Source organism: Hyla sarda, chromosome 5 (genome assembly GCF_029499605.1).
Source record: "Hyla sarda isolate aHylSar1 chromosome 5, aHylSar1.hap1, whole genome shotgun sequence".
Classification (NCBI taxonomy): Eukaryota; Metazoa; Chordata; class Amphibia; order Anura; family Hylidae; genus Hyla; species Hyla sarda.
This window is the reverse complement of record NC_079193.1, coordinates 364,310,084-364,327,141: the sequence shown is the minus strand read 5'-3', so window position 1 is coordinate 364,327,141 and position 17,058 is coordinate 364,310,084. Positions and strand designations below refer to the sequence as shown.

The window sequence follows — 17,058 nt, the reverse complement described above, 5'->3', positions numbered from 1 at the left end:
GGTGATGATGAAGGGGGGGAATGATGACGGGGGTCTGGATGATGACAGGGTGATGATGACAGGGGTCTGGATGATGACAGGGGGGGGGATGATGACAGGGTGATGATGACGGGGGTCTGGATGATGACAGGTGGTGATGATGAAGGGGGGGAGTTGATAATGGGGGTCTGGATGATGACATGGGGGGATGATGTATTTCCCACCCTAGGCTTATAGTCGGGTCAATAACTTTTCCTGGGTTTTTGGGGTGAAATTAGGGGCCTCGGCTTATATTCGGGTCGGCTTATACTCGAGTATATACGGTAGGTCATATCTGGTTGCCTGACCGGCTGGTAGGACCAAGAAGGAGAGGAGCCCCCTTTGGCTTTCAGGGCATCATTATATGAATTATAGACCCCACCTCATGCCTGCAAAGGATCGGAGCTGTCAGAATAATACCGCACCCCTACAAGTGTATTGGCTGGACCAGGCACCGCTCGGTCCTTGGTCGGCTAGCAGTGACGCGCGGCTGTCTATGACAATTAAAGTTTCTAATGGATATATCCATCATGTTGGGGGAATAAGCACCCACTCACGGCCAATATATCCATCACTGGGCGTTAAAAATAAATAAATTGAAAAAACTGGTTTATTTTGTTTGAGGAGTGGTTGGGTGATAGTCCCCATTCATACTGCATTTCTGCACTATAGATGTCCTTTGTCATGTCAAAAAAAGGATGCCAACGTATACTGTCAGAAACCGTCCAGAGCAGGAGCAAATCCCCATAGCCAATGCCTGTCCAAGCATGCTGGGAGATGTAGTGTGGCAACATCTGGAGGACCACTATTTGGAGATCACAGCTCCTTAGATTCCACTCCTTATTGGAGCTCTTTGTTCTTCTTCTCCCTTAAAGGGGTACTCCGGTGGGAAACATTTATTTATTTTAAATCAACTGGTGCCAGAAAGTTAAACAGATTTGTAAATGACTTCTATTAAAAAATCTTAATCCTTCCAGTACTTTTTAGCAGCTGTATGCTACAGAGGAAATTCTTTTCTTTTTTAATTTATTTTTTGTCTTGTCCACAGTGCTCTCTGCTGACACCTGATGCCCGTATCAGGAACTGTCCACAGCAGGAGAAAATCCCCATAGCAAACCTATGATGCTCTGCACAGTTCCTGATACGGGCATCAGGTGTCAGCAGATAGCACTGTGGACAAGACGAAAAAGAAATTCAAAAAGAAAAGAATTTCCTTTGTAATACACAGCTGCTAAAAAGTACTGGAAGGGTAAAGTTTTTTAAATAGTAACCATTCCAGGATTTATCATTCTGAGCACCCGGAGCCAGCATGAAAGGAGAGGTAAGCCCTCAGGCTACCTCCACAGTGGATCGACCCCCGCGATCGCGCTTCAGGGGGGGACGATCCACATCACTGGACCACCAGGGATGGAATAAAGGCACCTTTAGAACGCCTCTGTCAGCTTTGACAGCGGCGATCTAATGGGTTAACAGCCAGCAGCTGCGATCACCGCATGTCGGTTATTAACGCCGGCCCCCAGCTACAAGAATCAGCCTGCGTCATACAGCGTTAACGGAACATGGACGAGAATAGACGTCCATGGTCGTTAACGGTTAAAGGGGTATTCCAGGATTTTTTTTTTATTTGACTATGCTACAGGGGCTGTAAAGTTAGTGTAGTCCATAATATAGTGTCTGTACCTGTGTGTGACGGTTTTCTCACAATTCTTCTGTGATTTTCACCCCAATATTTATTTTTACCAGCATACAAAATGACTGTTGTCTCAGATTTTTCCCAGGTTGCAATGCGGCCGAGACCTGACATCACTAGTCAGCTGATGAGAGGGAGCCTGTCTGCTTCAATGGGTGGAGCGATCGCTTGGTGGGAGAGGGATCAATCTGTAACTATTGCAACAGCTGTAGGCACCCTGATTGAAAACCACAGGTCTTTTGAATGGATGCAGCTCATTTATGTTTCAATGGGTCAGGTGGCTGATGTGTGGGAGGGAGGAAAATGGAATTATGGGATTTGTAGGCAAAAGAAGAAAACTCAAACTAGAAATATCAGTTCACAAAAAGCTAGCCACAGCCATAGTAAAGTAATAAAGTATCAATATACATACATGACATCATGACAACAATTCGTGCCAACAGGTTTCCTTGTATTAAAGGGGTACTCCAGTGGAAAAAAATTATTTTTTATAACAACTGGTGCCAGAAAGTTAAACAGATTTGTAAATAAATTATTTTTAAAAATCTTAATCCTTCCAGTACTTATCAGCTGCTGTATGCCCCAGAGGAAGTTCTTTTTTTTTATTTTTTATTTTTATTTCTTTCCAGTCTGACCACAGTGCTCTCTGCTGACACCTCTGTCCATATCAAGAACTGTCCAGAGCAGGAGAGGTTTGCTATGGGGATTTTCTCCCGCGCTGGAAAGTTGACATGGACATGGTGTGACAGCAGAGATCACTGTGGTCAGATAGAAAACAGCTACACAACTTCCTGATGGGCATACAGCAGCTGATAAGTACTGGAAGTAATTTACAGATCTGTTTAACTTTCTGGTATCAGTTGATTTAAAAAAATAAATGTTTTCCACCGGAGTACCCCTTTAAGCATGAATATTACCTCTGATTGTAAAATATTTTTTCACTACCTGGAACTCTAATGCTTCTTGTATCTCCTCCATGGGCCTCCCGAAAATGATGATGCATTAAAGGCATAAATTAGTCTGTCCGGCTTGCTGGGAGTTGTATATTTTCCACAGCTGGAGGCACACCAGTTGCAAAACACTGGAAACACTGGACTACCCCTTTAACAACATTATTGCTTGACAAGCCCTATAGAATTCACTAAGGGATTATTCAAAGGGCTAAAATGTATCGACAGGATAGAGCAGTGGTCTTCAACCTGCGGACCTCCAGATGTTGCAAAACTACAACTCCCAGCATGCTCGGACAGCCATCGGCTGTCCGGGCATGCTGGGAGTTGTAGTTTTGCAATATCTGGAGGTCCGCAGGTTGAAGACCACTGGGATAGAGGATAACTGGCTAATTGGTGGGGGTCTGACTGCTGGGACCCCCACTAATCACAAGTACAGAGGTAATTTGTCCCCATGTCAGTGTTTCCAAACCAGGTGCCTCCAGCTGTTGCAAACCTACAACTCCCAACATGGACAGCCAGAGGTAGTTTTGCAACAGCTGGAGGCACGTCGGTTGGGAAACACTTCCATAGAGTTAGGATAGGACCAAACGACGCGCTTTGGTTCAGCCTGTGCCGTCCGTGGTGACGGTGACTGGTAAGGAATTAAAATACAAAGTATACCGTATATACTCGAGTATAAGCCGAGTTTTTCAGCATGATTTTTCGTGCTGAAAGCGCCCCCCTCGGCTTATACTCGAGTGAACTCTCCGCCTGTCAATCCCTTCATCGGTGGTCTTCAACCTGCTGTCCTCCAGAGGTTTCAAAACTACAACTCCCAGCATGCCCGGACAGCCGTTGGTTGTCCGGGCATGCTGGGAGTTGTAGTTTTGCAACATCTGGAGGTCCGCAGGTTGAAGACCACTGATGATGGGATTGACAGGCGGTGATGATGAAGGGGGGAGGATGATGACGGGGTCTGGATGATGACGGGGGGGATGATGATGGGGGTCTGGATGATGAAGGGGGGGATAATGATGGGGGTCTGGATGATGACGGGGTCTGGATGATGACGGGGGTCTGGATGATGACGGGGGTCTGGATGATGAAGGGGGTCTGGATGATGAAGGGGGGGATGATGACGGGGGTCTGGATGATGACGGGGTCTGGATGATGACGGGGGTCTGGATGATGAAGGGGGGGATGATGACGGGGGTCTGGATGATGAAGGGGGGATAATGATGGGGGTCTGGATGATGAAGGGGGGGATGATGACGGGGGTCTGGATGATGACGGGGGTCTGGATGATGACGGGGGTCTGGATGATGAAGGGGGGGATGATGACGGGGGTCTGGATGATGACGGGGTCTGGATGATGAAGGGGGGATGATGACGGGGGTCTGGATGATGACGGGGGTCTGGATGATGAAGGGGGAGATGATGACGGAGGTCTGGATGATGACGGGGTCTGGATGATGACGGGGGTCTGGATGATGACATGGGGGGATGATGTATTTCCCACCCTAGGCTTATAGTTGAGTCAATAACTTTTCCTGGGTTTTTGGGGTAAAATTAGGGGCCTTGGCTTATATTCGGGTCGGCTTATACTCGAGTATATACAGTATTAGAGAATTGTAAAATCTTTTATAATACAACGACTGTGCTTTATATACAGAAACCACAGTGCAGAAACAAAGAGTTAAATTCCCACGTTCATTTCTTGGAGCGATTTCTATAGATCTCCGCCGGCAGTCATGACTAAGAAGCGAACGTCTTTTTTCTCTTTTTAACTTAAACAGAGGGATGGAAATATTGTACAACACCATTTAGCGGTTGTATTCTCCGTGTTGTAGGCAGATTTGGCAGATGTTCCGGATCTATTACCTTTCTGTCATGCTATGTCACACAGCCTGTACTGATGGGAAGGAGCGGGTGCTGGGAGAAGACTCCGAGCCAAGAATTTCAGACTAAAAGCTGGAAGCTTCAATGGGCTTTCCATCCTGAGTATAGGTCTGTAATGTGTGATTGATGGGGGACTTAAAGGGGTAGGTGCAGAATCTCCACAGTCTGTAGAAGTATAACTGAGATGACTCCTACAGGAGAAGTGAGAAAGGACTATGAAGTTAGCTGCCAGAGGAAGAAGTAGACTGGTTTGGTCCAGAGCTTACCCAAGCAGCACCAAAAGGGGCACATGAAGAAAAAAATGCAAATGAAAAAATATTTTTACCATGATAAAAACACTATAAATTACTTAATTTCAGGACTTTTGGTGTGAAAATGATTCATGAAATAACCCTTGTAATGGTTTACTAGGAGCAGTCATACACCTGTGATAATCCCACCAATCAGCAGGACCCCTTTAATGCAGTACCAGGTGAAGCCACTTGGTGGAATAATCACTCCTGCCAATTAGATCTTCTTAAAGGGGTACTCCAGTGGAAAACTTTTTTTTTTTTAATCAACTGGTGCCAGAAAGTTAAACAGATTTGTAAATTACTTCTATTAAAAAATCTTAATCCTTCCTGTACTTATCAGCTCCTGTGTCCTCCAGAGGAAGTTGTGTAGTTCTTTCCAGTCTGACCACAGTGCTCTCTGCTGACACCTCTGTCCATGTCAGGAACTGTCCAGAGCAGGAGCAAAGCCCCATAGCAAATCTCTCCTGGTCTGGACAGTTCCTGACATGAGCAGAGGTGTCAGCAGAGAGCACTGTGGTCAGACTGGAAAGACAACTTCCTCTGGAGCATACAGCTGCTGATAAGTACTGGAAGGGTTAATATTTTTTAATAGAAGTAAATTACAAATCTGTTTAGATTTCTGGCACCAGTTGATTTAAATTTTTTTTTCCCACCGGAGTGCCCCTTTAAGAAGATCTAATTGGCAGGGGTGCTTATTCCACCAAGTGGCTTCACCTGGTACTGCATTAAAGGGGTCCTGCTGATTGGTGGGATTATCACAGGTGTATGACTGCTCCTAGTAAACCATTACAAGGGTTATCTCATGAATCATTTCCACACCAAAAGTCCTGAAATTAAGTAATTTATAGTGTTTTTATCATGGTAAAAATATGTTTTCATTTGCATTTTTTTCTTCATGTGCCCCTTTTGGTGCTGCTTGGGTAAGCTCTGGACCAAATCAGACTACTTCTTCCTCTGGCAGCTAACTTCATAGTCCTTTCTCACTTCTCCTATAGGTTATACTTCTACAGACTGTGGAGATTCTGCACCTACCTTGACAAGCAGAAAGCTATTTTTATTGGCTGCCTTGCAGTAAACGGAGGATTATATGCAGAGACCCGGCTGTGAGAAAAGTGACTGAGCATATGTGTCATCCAGCACACTGCTCAGTAGGTGACATGCACATTGCATAGAGATAGCAGCAGTATACAGATAGAGCTGATGGAGAGGTGTATAACTACTATATATCCTGATCCCATAGAGATAGCAGCAGTATACAGATAGAGCTGATGGAGAGGTGTATAACTACAATGTATCCTGATCCCATAGAGATGGCAGCAGTAGTATACAGATAGAGCTGGAGGGGAGGTGTATAAATACTATATATATCCAGATCCCATAGAGATAGCAGTAGTATACAGATAGAACTGGAGGGGAGGTGTATAACTACCATATATCCTGATCCCATAGAGATAGCTGCAGCAGTATACAGACAGAGCTAGAGAGAGGTGTACAACTACCATATATCCTGATCCCATAGAGATAGCAGTAGTATACAAATAGAGCTAGAGGGAGGTTTATAACTACTATATATCTTAATCGCATAGAGAGAGCAGCAGTATACAGATAGAGTTGGGAGGGAAAGTAAAAAAAAACTGCTATATATCCTGATCCCATAGAGATAGCAGCAGCAGTATATGCATAGAGCTGGAGGGGAGGTGTATTACTACTATATATCCTGATCCCATAGATATAGCTGCAGCAGTATACAGATAGAGCTGGAGGGGAGGTGTATAACTACTATATATCCTGATCCCATAGATATAGCTGCAGCAGTATACAGATAGAGCTGGAGGGGAGGTGTATAACAACCATATATCCTGATCCCATAGATATAGCAGTAGTATACAGACAGAGCTAGAGGGAGGTGTATAACCACTATATATCTTAATCGCATAGAGAGAGCAGCAGTATACAGATAGAGCTGGGTGGGAAAGTTAAAAAAACTGATATATATCCTGATCCCATAGAGATAGCAGCAGCAGTATATGCATAGAGCTGGAGGGGAGGTGTATAACTAATATATATCCTGATCCCATAGCTATAGCAGCAGCAGTATACAGATAGAGCAGGAGGGGAGGTGTATAACTACTATATATCCTGATCCCATCAAGATAGCAGCAGCAGTATACAGACAGAGCAGGAGGGGAGGTGTATAACTACTATTTATCCTGATCCCATAGAGATAACAGCAGTATACAGATAGAGCTGGAGGTGAGGTGTATAACTACTGTACTATATATCCTAATCCCATAGAGATAGCGGCAGTATACAGGTAGAGCTGGAGGGAAGGGGTCTGATAGCTGGCAAGAGGGACCTGATAGGTGATGATGTCTTCCTGTTTTTCGCAGGAAGTCAGCTGTCTCAGGACTGACCCCTTCCTCTGACACATTAAAACACTGGGATTTTCTGCGGATCAGACTGGTGATCACATGACCCGGTTACAGTAATAAACGCATAGAGGCAGCTGTGCTGGAATAAAACAGGGTGAATGAGTCACGGATCAGGGTGAATGGGAGCTCCGCGTCAGTGTTGGTCTATACAAGTGTTTCCCAACCAGGGTGCCTCCAGCTGTTGCAAAACTACAACTCCCGGCATGCCCGGACAGCCTTTGGCTGTCCGGGCATGCTGGGAATTGTAGTTTTGCAACAGCTGGAGGCACCCTGGTTGGGAAACACTAGTTACTGCCATCAATAAAAGTTTTCCAATAACGTAATCAAATCTAAAGACCATTGATGGTATTGAAAGCGGCGGAGTTACACTTTAACCACTGCTCCCTTCTCCGGGCTCACGCAAGTTAATTATCTCGGCTTCCGGAGACATTAATTCATATTTATGTGCTGAATTATGCAAAGCTATTCTGCAAATGTATTGTATCTAACCTCCCACTCTGACTGTGTAACCGTCTAATAATAAGAGGTAGGCATTACTAATGTTTGAGAATGTAATGAAATACACCAATCTATGGAAGAAGAAGAGAGAAAAAGAACTCCGCTCATGTTCCACAAAGCAATTTTCAAAAGGCAAAGTGTAAGGAAAGATTTAAGGGGTACTCCGGTGGAAAACTTTTTATTTTTGGTATTTTTTAAGTCAACTGGTGCCAGAAAGTTAAACAGATTTGTAAATTACTTCTATTAAAAAATCTTAATCCTTCCAGTACTTATTAGCTGCTGAATACTACAGAGGAAATTCTTTTCTTTTAGGAACACAGTGCTCTCTGCTGACATCACGACCACAGTGCTCTCTGCTGACATCTCTGTCCATTTTAGGAACTGTCCAGAACAGCATATGTTTGCTATGGGGATTTTCTCCTACACTGGACAGTTCTTAAAGGGGTACTGCGATGGAAATTTTTATTTTTTTATATTTTTTTAAATCAACTGGTGCCAGAAAGTTAAACAGGTTTGTAAATTACTTCTATAAAAAAAATCTTTATCCTTCCAGTACGTTTTAGCAGCTGTATGTTAAAGAGGAAATTCTTTGCTTTTTGAATTTCTTTTTTGTGTTGTCCACCTGATGCCCGTATCAGGAACTGTCCAGAGCAGGAGAAAATCCCCCATAGCAAACCTATGCTGCTCTGGACAGTTCCTGACATGGACAGAGGTGTCAGCAGAGAGCACTGTGGACAAGACAAAAAAGAAGTTCAAAAAGCAAAGAATTTCCGCTTTAGCATACAGCTGCTAATAAGTACTTGAAGGATAAAGATTTTTAAATGGAAGTAATTTACAAATCTGTTTAAGTTTCTGGCACCAGTTCATTAAAAAAAAAAAAAAAAAAAAAAAGTTTCCCTCCGGAGTACCCCTTCAAAATGGACAGAGATGTCAGCAGAGAGCTCTGTGCTCATGATGTCAGCAGAGAGCTCTGTGTTCCAAAAAGAAAAGAATTTCTTTTGTCGTATTCAGCAGCTAATAAGTACTGGAAGGATTAAGATTTTTTTTTAATAGAAGTAATTTACAAATCTGAAGAAAGCAGGCAAATGCCAGCGACCAAGAAACTTCACCTCTATTGGAACCATGCAAAACCATCGACACGGAGAGACTTCAACAAGACAAACATTCAAAATTCCAGGAGTCAGCGCCAAGCGTACGCTTGGCGCTGACTCCTGGAATTTTGAATGTTTGTCTTGTTGAAGTCTCTCCGTGTCGATGGTTTTGCATGGTTCCAATAGAGGTGAAGTTTCTTGGTCGCTGGCATTTGCCTGCTTTCTTCGTATCTGTGGAGGATTACATTGCCGTGCGGTGGCCGGGTGAGCTGACTACTCTTCTACTTTAATTTACAAATCTGTTTAACTTTCTGGCACCAGTTAATTAAAAAAAAAAAAAAAAGTTTTCCACCGGAGTACCCCTTTAAAGGTGTCCAATTTTATCTCGTTCTTCTTCTTGTTCTAAGTCATTTATGGGAGTTCTGTGCACTTGATAATACTTTTACACCTGTACTTAGGTTTAATAAGTGAACCATTTGGTATTAAAGGGGTACTCCGGAGGAAAAAGACTATTTTCAAATAGACTGGTCCCGGTAAATTAAACAGATTTGTAAATTACTTCTATATAAAAATCTTAATCCTTCCATTATTTATCAGCTGCTGTATGCTCCAGAAGAAGTTGTGTAGTTCTTTCCAGTCTGACCACAGTGCTCTCTGCTGAGGAGAGCACGGTGGTCACACTAGAAAGAACTACACAACTTTCTCTAGAACATACAGCAGCTGATAAGTACTGGAAGGATTAAGATTTTTATATAGAATTAATTTACAAATCTGTTTAAAGGGGTATTCCGCACTCCTAGACATCTTATCACCTATCCAAAGGATAGGGGATAAGATTTCAGATCGCCGGGGTCCCCATGCTAGGGGCCCCCGGGATCTTGGCTGCAGCACCCACCTGTATGGCTTTCACCTAACACCGGCAACGCTGGAGGCTTCGGATCCCGACCACAATGGCGGACGAGCGTGACGTCATGCCCCGCCCCCTCAATGCAAGTCTATGGGAGGTCCGTCATGCCCCCTCCCATAGACTTACATTGAGGGGGCGGGGCGTGACGTCACACGGGGCGGAGTCGTGACGCCACGCTCGTCCGCCATTGTGGTCGGGATCCGAAGCCTCCAGCATTGCCAGTGTGAGGTGAAAGCCGTACAGGTGGGTGCTGCAGCCGAGATCCCGGGGGCCCCTAGCAGCGGGATACCAGCGATCTGACGTCTTATCCTCTATCCTTTGGATAGGGGATAAGATGTCTAGGGGTGCGGAGTACCCCTTTAACTTTCTGGCACAAGTTGATTTATTTTCCTCCAGAGCAGCAGTATTCAGATAGAGCTGGAGGGCAGGTGTATAACTGCTCTATATGCTGATCACATAGAGATGGTAGCAGTATACAGATAGAGCTGGAGGGCAGTTGTATAACTGCTCTATATGCTGATCACATAGAGATGGTAGCAGTGTACAGATAGAGCTGGAGGGCAGGTGTATAACTGCTCTATATGCTGATCACATAGAGATGGTAGCAGTGTACAGATAGAGCTGGAGGGCAGGTGTATAACTGCTCTATATGCTGATCACATAGAGATGGTAGCAGTGTACAGATAGAGCTGGAGGGCAGGTGTATAACTGCTCTATATGCTGATCACATAGAGATGGTAGCAGTGTACAGATAGAGCTGGAGGGCAGGTGTATAACTGCTCTATATGCTGATCACATAGAGATGGTAGCAGTGTACAGATAGAGCTGGAGGGCAGGTATATTACTGCTATATATCCTGATCCCATAGAGATTACAGCAGCAGTATATAGATAAAGATGAAAAGGAGAGGTATAACTACTGTATATACTGATCCCTTACAAAGAGCAACAGTATACAGATAAAGCTGGAGGGGAGGTGTACAGCTATTATATATCCTGATCCCATAGAAATAGCAGAAACACTATACAGATAGAGCTTGGAGGGGAGGTGTATAACTACTATATATCTAGATCCCATAGAGATAGCAGCGGCAGTATACAGGTAGAGCTGGAGGGGAGGTGTATAACTGCTTTATATATCCTGATCCCATAAAGATAGCAGCAGTATACAGATAGAGCTGGAGGGAAGGTGTATAACTACTATATATCCTGATCCTATAGAAATAGCAGCAGTATAAAGATAGAGCTGGAGGGGAGGTGTATAACTACTATATATCCTGATCCCATAAAGATAACAGCAGCAGTATACAGATAGTGCTGGAGGCGAGGGGTATAACTAATATATATCCTGATCCTATAGAGATAGCAGCAGCAGTATACAGATAGAGCTGGAGGGGAGGTGAATAACTACTATATATCTAGATCCCATAGAGATAGCAGCTGCAGTATACAGGTAGAGCTGGAGGGGAGGTGTATAACTGCTTTATATATCCTGATCCCATAGAGATAGCAACAGTATACAGATAGAGCTGGAGGGAAGGTGTTTAACTGCTATATATCCTGATCCTATAGAAATAGCAGCAGTATAAAGATAGACCTGGAGGGGAGGTGTATAACTTCTACTGTATATACAGTATCCTAATCCCATAGAGATAGCAACAGTATACAGATAGAGCTGGAGGGGCGGTGTATAACTACTATATATCCTGATCCCATAAAGATAACAGCAGCAGTATACAGATAGTGCTGGAGGGGAGGGGTATAACTAATATATATCCTGATCCTATAGAGATAGCAGCAGCAGTATACAGATAGAGCTGGAGGGGAGGTGTATAACTACTATATATCTGGATCCCATAGCGATAGCAACAGTATACAGGTAGAGCTGGAGGGGAGGTGTATAACTACTACTATATATCCTGATCCCATAGACATAGCAGCAGTATACAGATAGAGCTGGAGGGGAGGTGTATAACTACTATATATCTGGATCCCATAGCGATAGCAACAGTATACAGGTAGAGCTGGAGGGGAGGTGTATAACTACTACTATATATCCTGATCCCATAGACATAGCAGCAGTATACAGATAGAGCTGGAGGGGAGGTGTATAACTACTATATATCCTGATCCTATAGAGATAGCAGCAGTATACAGGTAGAGCTGGGAGGGGTATAACAAAGAGACAGAAGTTTAATTGCTTTGAATGTCTTTATAACATTTCAGAAGTTTGTTTAAAGTTTAGGTAAACTATAACTATGCCCTTAGTCTTACCGGTAAATATCCAATTGCATCCTGGTGAGAATTCCCTGCAGCAATGAAGGTGTTAACCATCCATGATAGAACGATACAAAATCCACACACGTTTCTGGAAGCTAAAAAAAAGTTTGTTTTTCTTTGCAATTTAACAAATTCTACAATTCCCCCTCTTAACTGAGCCTTTGTGGTCCAAAATAGAACCATGTGACCACTTCTGGAGACGGCTTTTAGATACATTTTTTTGAAGAGCGCCATTGAATTCCGCTATACTTAGCACAAGCTGTTGGCTGGAGCACTCCATCGCTTGGACTTGGCAGCCATGGTCAGACTGTAAGACATTGTACTGTATGTGGGAACTCGAAACTCGAGCACCAGCTATTTATATGCGCAAAACAATGAACGCAGCAAAAAAATAAATAAATAAAATACGGAATCAGAAGCCCTGTGACAGGATTAGGCGGTATTATAGAGCATAGGAAACAGAAATTTACAGCATTACAGAGAATAGGTTTAGGGTTTAGGCTGCAAAACTACAACTCCCAGCATGCCCGGACAGCCAACGGCTGTCCGGGCATGATGGGAGTTGTAGTTTTGCAACATCTGGAGGGCCACAATTTGCAGACAGCTGTCATTTGGCAGCCAAGGTATGAGAGCATGAAGAGAGTTGCAGTTTTGCAACAGCTGGAGGGGCACAGCTTGATGACCACTGCCATATAGGCAACTAAGGCACCAGAGCATGCTGGGAGTTGTAGTTTTTCCACATCTGGAGGTGCACAGTTTGGAGACCATTGCCATATAGGCAGCCATGGCACCAGAGCATGATGAAAGTTGTAGTTGTGCAACACCTGAAGGTGCACATTCTGGAGACGACAGCCATATAGGCAGCCAAGGCATCAGGACATGCTGGGAGTTGTAGTTTTGCAACGTCTGGAAGAGCACAGTTTGGATAAGACTGCCATATAGGCAGCCAAGGCATCAGAGCATGCTGGGAGTTGTAGTTTTGCAACATCTGGAGGTGCACAGTTTGGAGACCACTGCCATAGAGGCATCAAAGGCATCAGAGCATGTTGGGAGTTGTAGTTTTGCAACATATGGAGGTGCACAGTTTGGAGACTACTGCCATATAGGCAGCCAAGGCACCAGAGCATGTTGGGAGTTGTAGTTTCGCAACATCTGGGGGAGCACAGTTTGGAGACTACTGCCATATAGGCAGCCAAGGCATCAGAGCATGCTGGGAGTTGTAGTTTTGCAACATCTGGAGGTGCACAGTTTGGAGACCACTGCCATATAGGCGTCAAAGGCATCAGAGCATGTTGGGAGTTGTAGTTTTGCAACATATGGAGGTGCACAGTTTGGAGACTACTGCCATATAGGCAGCCAAGGCATCAGAGCATGCTGGGAGTTGTAGTTTTGCAACATCTGGAGGTCCACAGTTTGGAGACCACTGCCAAATAGGCAGCCAAGGCACCAGAGCATAATGGGGGTCCGAATAGAGCAGAGAGGTAGTAGCCCACTTACAGTAGTCTATGGGAGAAATGTGAATTTTGTGTACATCAAGAGGCACCAAAAAAAATTGTTATGCTGTAAAAGCACTACCGTATTTTTCGCCGTATAAGACGCACTTTTTCTTGGGGGGAAAAGTCAGTGCACCTTATACGGCGAATACACCCCTATCGCGGCGGTCCCTGCGGCCATCAACGGCCGGGACCCGCGGCTAATACAGGACATCACCGATCGCAGTGATGCCCTGTATTAACCCTTCAGACGCGGCGATCAAAGCTGACCGCCGCGTGTGAAGGGAAAGTGGCACTAACCCGGCTGTTCAGTCGGGCTGTTCGGGACCGCCACGATTTCACTGCAGCGGTCCCGAACAGCCCGATTGAACAGCCGGGTTAGTACTTACAGGACACCGGGAGGGACCTTACCTGCCTCCTCGGTGTCTTCTCCGTTCAGGGATCCCTTGTATGGCCGGCGCTCTCCTTCCTCGTCATCACGTCGTCGCGTACGTGCGTCGGCGTGCATAACGACGTGATGGCGGCGACGGAGAGCGAGGATACCCGGCCGGCAGCAGAGAAGTTCCAGAGTGACGGGGACGCGGCGACAGCGATGGAGCGACATCCAGGGCAGCGGTGACGGGTCCGGAGCGGCGGGGACACGTGAGTATTACCTCCTATGCAGTGGTCTTCAATCTGCGGACCTCCAGATGTTGCAAAACTACAACTCCCAGCATGCCCGGACAGCCAACGGCTGTCCGGGCACGCTGGGAGTTGTAGTTTTGCAACATCTGGAGGTCCGCAGGTTGAAGACCACTATTGGGTTCAAAATCTTTATTTTTTTAGATTTTGCACCTATAAATTGGATGCGTCTTATACGCCGGTGCGTCCTATAGGACGAAAAATACGGTATTTGACGATACATGCTTAACAGCATATATATATATACAGTATCTGCCATTCAAAGGCATTACAATAATGTACAGCGGAGACATCTCGGCTCACTGAATAATGCACTTTGTATGACAGCAGGGAGGAAAGTAACAATGGTTCTAAGTGCGGCCATCCCTCAAGTTACAGTTCTGAATTAGATTTGGGACGAACCTTGTAAATTAATAATATTGTGAATTGAAACTGTAACTCTATATAAAACCGGTAATTGGTTCCAAAGCTCTAAAAATGCCATCCCAAAAATTAAGAAAAAATTATGATGTAAAAGAAAAATAGACAGAAACTGATGCAGAAAAAGCAAATCCTTACATTTAAACTACAATGTGACTTTAGGGACAAATGTGCAATTGGGGCTCACATGTGTAGTTTATCATTTCCTAAGCCTGTCCCTTCTATTATAACTACACCGACACAAAAACTCACTCTTCAATAGGACAGGAATATAACTACTATAATACTGCTCCTATATACAAGAATATAACTACTATACTACTGCCTCCTATGTACAAGAATATAACTACTATAATACTGCTCCTATATACAAGAATATAACTACTATAATACTGCCCCTATATACAAGAATATAACTACTATAATACTGCTCCTATGTACAAGAATATAACTACTATAATACTGCTCCTATATACAAGAATATAACTACTATAATACTGCTCCTATATACAAGAATATAACTACTATAATACTGCTCCTATATACAAGAAAATAACTACTATAATACTGCTCCTATATACAATAATATAACTACTATAATACTGCTCCTATATACAAGAATATAACTACTATAATACTGCTCCTATATACAAGAATATAACTACTATAATACTGCTCCTATATACAAGAATATATCTACTATAATACTGCCTCCTATATACAAGAATATAACTACTATAATACTGCTCCTATATACAAGAATATAACTACTATAATACTGCTCCTATATACAAGAATATAACTACTATAATACTGCCCCTATATACAAGAATATAACTACTATAATACTGCCTCCTATATACAAGAATATAACTACTATAATACTGCTCATATATACAAGAATATAACTACTATAATATTGCTCCTATATACAAGAATATAACTACTATAATACAGCTCCTATATACAAGAATATAACTACTATAATACAGCTCCTATATACAAGAATATAACTACTATAATACTGCTCCTATATACAAGAATATAACTACTATAATACTGGCTCATATATACAAGAATATAACTACTATAATACTGCTCCTATATACAAGAATATAACTACTATAATACTGCTCCTATATACAAGAATATAACTACTATAATACTGCCTCCTATATACAAGAATATAACTACTATAATACTGCTCCTATATACAAGAATATAACTACTATAATACTGCGCCTATATACAAGAATATAACTACTATAATACTGCTCCTATATACAAGAATATAACTACTATAATACTGCTCCTAGATACAAGAATATAACTACTATAATACTGCTCCTATATAAAAGAATATAACTACTATAATACTCCTCCTATATACAAGAATATAACTACTATAATACTGTCTCCTATATACAAGAATATAACTACTATAATACTGCTCCTATATACAAGAATATAACTACTATAATACTGCTCCTATATACAAGAATATAACTACTATAATACTGCTCCTATATACAAGAATATAACTACTATAATACTGCCCCTATTTACAAGAATATAACTACTACAATACTGCTCCTATATACAAGAATATAACTACTATAATACTGCTCCTATATACAAGAATATAACTACTATAATACTGCTCCTATATACAAGAATATAACTACTATAATACTGTCTCCTATATACAAGAATATAACTACTATAATACTGCCTCCCATATACAAGAATATAACTACTATAATACTGCCTCCTATATACAAGAATATAACTACTATAACACTGTCTCCAGTAATGTAGTATAATGTTCGGTCAGTGCTGTCATCCACCATCCATCTATAGTACCTGACACCAGTAATCACGGATGTGACAGCGGTAATGTTCACATTCATTACGCTCTGCGGAGGTCACCAGTAATCTTCGCGTCCATCATCTGGAAGGTGAACAGGTCAGAGGTCAGCGTGACAAGTTAAAAAAAAAACAAATGAGTTACCTATTACGCCATTTGGCTCTTCTATACTTTGTCGAAGCCTTGGCCCATGTACCGTTATATGGTGTCGTTTTACTGGGAGTTCCTATTCCTACAGGTTCGTAAGATGGACCCGTGGGGGCTCTGTGGTGTCTCGGATTTACCCCATTCTCCTCTAGAAATAATGGGGGGAGATTTATCAAAACCTGTGCAGGGGAAAAGTTGACCTGTTGCCCATGGCAACCAATCAGATTACTTTCATTTTTAAAAAGGCCTCTGCAAAATGAAAGCAGCGATCTGATTGGTTGCTATGGGCAACTGCTTCACTCTTCCTCTACACAGGGTTTCATAAATCCTTCCCCAATGTTCCTTGAGGAAAATACCGCCATAACGTTACACGAAAATATACTACCTCGGTGAAGACTCCTGTAGCCAGTG

At 43.0% G+C, this 17,058-nt stretch overlaps 1 long non-coding RNA gene across 5 annotated transcripts in view; it reads right to left on the bottom strand.

Annotated features, from left to right (window-relative positions):
* Positions 1–17,058, bottom strand: part of LOC130274441 (uncharacterized) — a 145,626-nt gene that overhangs the window by 117,544 nt on the left and 11,024 nt on the right. For 2 of the 5 annotated variants that reach the window (XR_008844387.1, XR_008844385.1), the window contains 3 exons: positions 16,497–16,584; positions 12,034–12,127; positions 5,828–5,860 (listed from right to left, as the gene is read on the bottom strand). This is a non-coding gene — a long non-coding RNA (uncharacterized LOC130274441). Of the gene's footprint in view, positions 1–5,827; positions 5,865–12,033; positions 12,135–16,496; positions 16,585–17,058 lie in introns of those variants that run through there. The other 3 variants (XR_008844388.1, XR_008844386.1, XR_008844389.1) reach the window with 3 other exon arrangements.